Source organism: Nannospalax galili, unplaced genomic scaffold (assembly GCF_000622305.1).
Source record: "Nannospalax galili isolate Female #2095 unplaced genomic scaffold, S.galili_v1.0 scaffold87, whole genome shotgun sequence".
Taxonomy (NCBI): Eukaryota; Metazoa; Chordata; class Mammalia; order Rodentia; family Spalacidae; genus Nannospalax; species Nannospalax galili.
Window position 1 is genome coordinate 8,377,745 of NW_008360320.1, and position 5,635 is coordinate 8,383,379.

The window sequence follows — 5,635 nt, forward strand, 5'->3', positions numbered from 1 at the left end:
TACCCCCAAACAAAATCGTGGGAATAAAAGAGAAAAGTGATTGGCAAGTGCGCGGAAGGACCTTGGGGGAGGGGAGAGAGTTGGGGACGAAAGAGGGTGCGGACGGGGGGGGTTGCTGACGGAGGATATTGAGTTTAAAAAGAAAGAAAGAAAAAAAACCCAGCCCCTCAAAACAAACAAGCGAACCAGCCGCGCCAGCCCAGACTCAAAAAGGAAACTTCTCGCTCCTTTCGCTCTCAGCCGGATCACCCGGCGCAGGCTGTGTAGACGCTCCCAAACTGGGCTCCAGGTCGAATAGCCCGCCCAGCTTCTCGCTACCCCAGCCCGCGCCTCGGGGGGAGGGCTACTTGGAGCAACTTTACACTAGAGAGACAACTGTGAGCACCCCCAGCCTGCCCCAGTGCTACATTGAGCGCAGAGGGGGTGACTCGGGTAGCAATGTGGGAGCGTGGGGTGCAGGAGGGAGCAAAACACAAAGACAAGGCGGTGCTGATTAGAGACAAACGATCTCTGTGTATGTCTCTATCTCTCTGCCTCTCTCTCCCTCTCTCTCTCTCCCTCTCCCACTCACACACTCCCTCTCCCCTCCCCCCTCCTGTGTGTGTGTGTGTGTGTGTGTGTGTGTGTGTGTGTGTGTGTGTTTTTTGCTTGTTGTGGTGGAGGTGTCGAGCCATATGGGGGAGTGATAGAGGAATTTTAGTCAGAAACTGTTCCTCTTATTATCCTGCCTTTCCTCTTTGTGCTATCTTTGATCTATTTGCTTGGTTTAGTATTATAAAATACAAGGATAGTAATATATTCTGAGCTGGTCTCCAAGATTCAATTCAGGCTGTCTCTTTTTAAGTTGTGTGTGTGTGTGTGTGTGTGTGTGTGTGTGTGCTTTAATTTAATTTTTTCTTCCCTGGTGCCTACCATTATTTAAGGTGGTCCTTACACAGGAGACTTCCCCTTCTCCATCTCTGGGTAATTTAGTAGACACTAAAATTACACCTAATGTTCCCCTCTTCTCTCTTGTGTTTCCTCTGTTCCTTTTATTAAATGTTAGTTATTGATTTTCTAAAATCAATGTCTGTTGTGGGGCTTTTTCCCCCCTCTTACAAGTATCTAAAGCATGTTGCTGATCATCTGGATAACAAAAGCTTTGTGTCATGAAGGCTTTTTTCTTCTTATGTTAAACAGTCATTTTTTGAGAGAAAAGAGAATGAGGAAAAGCAAGGCTAAGAGAAGTATTCTTTTGCAGGAAAAACTGGAATGTTTGTTTCTTCTTGTCTTCCTCCTTCAACTCCCTTCAGGAGTCTGCCATAGAATACCAGCTTGGCCCCCGCAGTGAGGTCAGGCTACAACCCAATTCTGGGCACAGACAGATATCCCAGCTCCTCGGGAACTGTGGTGACACCAGCTGAAAGGAAGTCCCATTGGGGCCTCTCAGGCAGCATGGTGTGCCAGGGAGGGGTGCAGTCGTGGACACCAACCATTTCCCCTCTGATCAGCCATTGATTTAGAGACAAGCCTCCACACTCCAAGGGGGATAAAGTTGAATTGAACATTTTAAGGCATTTGGCCCAGACCCTGAATACCCAATATCAGGTCTGTCTTTGGCCCACAGCTTCTCTATCTTTGATTAATACCTGTCTCTTTTTCCAAACAATCTGTGAGAAAACATGCTATAAACCGGTTACCTGTCAGTGTTCTCCTTGGATTTAATCTGACTTAGCAGTGTCCAGGTCTTGAGAAGCAGGTAGAAGAGCCACCCCCCATCACCCTTTTTTTCATTTTCTTTCTCATCAAACATATCCAATGCCTTTTCCTTTGGGAATTGCCAGGATTTATCTGAACTGAGTGGATTTTTCTTCTTTCCTGGATTCATGGAAAAGATGTCACTTTTGAGCTTGTGTCTTTGCTGATAACACTAAATATGATGATGGTTATCAACATCATATAGAAATTCCTGAAAAGGAATAATAGCAATAATAATCATAGAAGTAGAAGGTGCAAGAATAAAAGACGGTCACCCAAGACCTAGAATGGCACTTTATATAATTTTAATGAAGTCAACTGTGTGTATATAGAGAGTAAATGACAGTGAGATAAAACTCAGTCTGTGTGTGTGTTTGAAAGGCTGGTCAAAACCGTGGGTCAAAAGATGATGGTGTGTACAATTATTAAAAGGCAAAGGAGAAAGTGGCATAGCAGGGGAAATAAATGTAGAAAGAGAGAAACAATCTAAAAATCCAACCTCCCATATTCTCAGGCTAGCAAGATGCCTGGCAAAGACAGGGCCAGGACCAAGCTAACTCATGGCGGGCAGTCGGTTTCCTTTCACCCACATGGAAAGCAGGAAATCTCTTCCCAGAAAATAAGATGTGCCGGGAGGAAAGGGGGAGTAGGGTTAGGGGGAAGGAGGCAAAAAGCGAATAGCCAGCAGACAAGAATGTGTGTAGGCTTCAAGAAAGTTCAGTCAGATGATCCTCAGCTGCCTGACTCACTTTGTAACACTTTCATTGAGGCTGGAGAGGAGGGGGAAAGCCAGCCCCCCTTTATAGTCCCCTGATTATATACCCCACTATTTCCACACAGCCTTAGAGGCTGGAATGAGCTGGAGAGACCCACACTCCAGCCTGTCACCACTTGCAGCAGGTTTGTAACTTGCAAAGTTTGTTGCTTTCACCCCTGATTCTAGCAGCAGATCCAATTTCCCTCCTGCCTCCCCATCCCGCTGCCTTCCACCATCAGCCTCCAGAAAATCATACAGACACATTGTGTCAAAACTGAAATCGCAGGGCTGTTTGCTTCAGAGAAGGGAATGAAGTCTTTAAGGGAAAACTGAATTAGGAGGGGAGGAAAAGGAAATGAAAAAAAGAAAAGTTACATTTGATTTTCCTTCAAAGTTTCTGCTAAGGGGTTGGATACTGTAGGTAGGGGTAAGGTAGCAGGGGAGCTTTTTCCAAACACATTCTAGTCTCTGGATTTTCAGTTGATAAAGGCAATTGATCACGTTGAATGTTCTCAGGGCTTTGGAGATGAGCAGAAATGATTATCCCTGTTCAAAAGAAACCTTCACTCCTTACCACTTCTTTGAAGGGAGTGGAGGTGCTGTTAGGGATGCTGAGAGGCAGTGAGAGATGGAGAAGAAGCTCCCATTGCAGAGGTGCTTAAATGGAAAGAAAAGGAACTGCAATCAACCCCTTCTCAAGATGTGTCTCCCAGCTCCCCTCCCTCAGAAGTGAAGTTGGCATGGGCACTGGGGACTGCCCCTCTCCTCACACTGAAGCAGGGAACTTTCCTTCAGATTATGGTTGGTCACAACTTGCCTATCTTTGCAAGAAAAGAAACCTTTAGCAAGTAGCTTTCTTCATAAAGTTGATGAGCTTATAGGTGGCCTGTTTCCTGACTTTGAATGTACTCAGGCAGTTCGTGTGGCAGGTACCAGTTCTGAGGGTGCTGTAGAGACATCCATCTGGATCCTGTTCTCTCTGTGGAGACGCTGCATACACACGGCTGGGGGCTATGTATCTAGACTGAACTATTTGTTTTATTTCGGTTTGGAGAGTCTAAGCCAACTGGGGTAGAAACATGCTTTGCTTCACAGCAGAGCCAGCAGCTAGCCTGGTGGTGTGCTTAGTGTGATGGTCCACCAGGGACAGGGGTAGGATTCAGGTTTTAAACTTTGCAATGTTGTTCTCTTGTCAAATAAAAATAAATTCACATCTTTTAGCATTCATTTTCAAATATGGGAAAAACCTAGACTGAAGTTCTCTATTCACCAGCTCTGTCACAGGTTTCACATGCTTCCCTTCTCTTTCTTAATTTGCTTAGTAAAGAAAATTGCAAGAGGTTGTCAAAGATCCTAATGCAGTATTTTCCTTGGGGTGGCGTGGCGGTCGGGGGGGGGTAATGTGTGCCTTCCCCTGGAGGTAGGAAAGGAGTCTGTTGCTAGCTCTCTAGCAGTGCAGTGTTAATTCCAAGATGTGGGAGATTCTTTTCCTCACAACGGTTTTTGTCATCTGCATTCTTCCAAGGCTTTTAAGGTACATTTTCTTCTGTGTGAAAGGGGATTCTTTGTCCTTTTCCTCTCCAGTACCATGGCTTCCCAAGGTAGACACTATTTTGTGCCTGTCACAGAGAGAGGGAGTGCAGGTTTGCAGTGCTCACAGACAATTGATTGTCTGCGCTAATGTGTTTCATTTACATGTTTATAACGTCAATGGTGCTGGGTGTCCACTGTACCATTCATTCCCGCATTCCCACAAGGGGGCAATTGTCTGAATGGCCAAGTCAGACACCTTTTTGATTGCTCTTTGCTTGTCTTTTTAGAGCAAAGAGATAAAGGAGGAAAATCTGTGATGCAGAAACACTAGTTGAAAATATACAAAATGTCACTACAAAAGCAGATGTTAACATAAGCCCAAATATGCTTTTTAGCCAAGATGTGAATGTTGAAGAATAGAATTCAGAGAGAGGAAAGGATGGTTTTAAAAAACAATAATGCAGCTCCATTACTCCTTTCTTTATTCCCTTTTTTCCCTTTAGCAACCAGAAGATGAAATGTGATTTTCTTTTTCATTTTTGAGTCTTGGAACATCCAGGCACCTCCTTGCTGTTTGTATGTTTGCTGTGATTTGTGAATTTTGTATATATTTATATAGCTCTGTTTATGCCAACACCATCAGCTTACCACTTGGAAAAAATCTATTGAATGACTATTTGGGCTGTGGGGAGTGTAAACTTTTAAAAGTAAGATCCAAGGATTTCTTCATCAAGCAGTTTTTAAAAGAAAGCGATAATAATGAGGAGGCTCCATGAAGCCTTGCCTTAATAGTTATGTGCCAAATACTTTTATCTTGGGTGACAGTTGTGTCAAAGTGAAAGCTCTCAAGAAAAGTGTAACTAGTAGTTACAAAGTAAATAAAGGATTTCGTTTCAAGGTGTTCTGTGCTGTTTTATGCTGTATGTGTACACTTGTGTGTGTGTGTGTCTGTGTCTGTGTGTGTGTGTTGTGTTTCCTGTCAGGGCGGTGACAGGAAAGCCATCCATGCAAGTGTCTTTTGGATTTTCTGTCCTCTTGCCTGTTTATCATACATCTAGGTAGCCCACATGAATACACCTGTTTAAAAATATTTCAAGGATCAGATGGTATCTTCCTGGCTCATTTATGTAATACAGTTATTAGAAGTTGTTCTGATGTCGCGTGTGGTCCAGAAGGAGAGAAAATCCTAACTGTTGTGTCGTGTGGTAGGAAGCAAATGGGGTGGGGGGACTTTTACAATTTTGTATCAAATTAGGGGGAAAAGAGATCACCAGTCTCTGGAAAGATTTTTGCCTCTCCGGGAAGACACACACAGTAGCTGCACCGTTAGCTGAACCCCTGACACGGCGGTCTTTTGAATGCCTTAGGTATGATTTCACTTTCGCTCACATCAATGCTGACCTGAATGCCTTTCATATCTGATCCGCTGTGTCTCTCCCAGTAAACATCCCCTGAGGGGAGAACAAAGAAAGGAGCTCTTCTTCTTCTTAATCACAATTCAGCCCTTTCACCGCCGGCAGGCTCCATTTGCATTCTGCCACAGAAAGCCAAGATGAAAAGAGAGAGAGAGAGAGGGGGAGAGAGAGAGAGAGAGAGAGAGAGAGAGAG

The 5,635-nt window shown here is 44.3% G+C and overlaps 1 protein-coding gene across 3 annotated transcripts in view; it reads left to right on the top strand.

The window, feature by feature from the left end:
- The window catches only part of Zeb2 (zinc finger E-box binding homeobox 2), a 131,662-nt gene that overhangs the window by 3,763 nt on the left and 122,264 nt on the right, over positions 1–5,635 (top strand). The gene's annotated exons all lie outside the window — the stretch shown is intronic.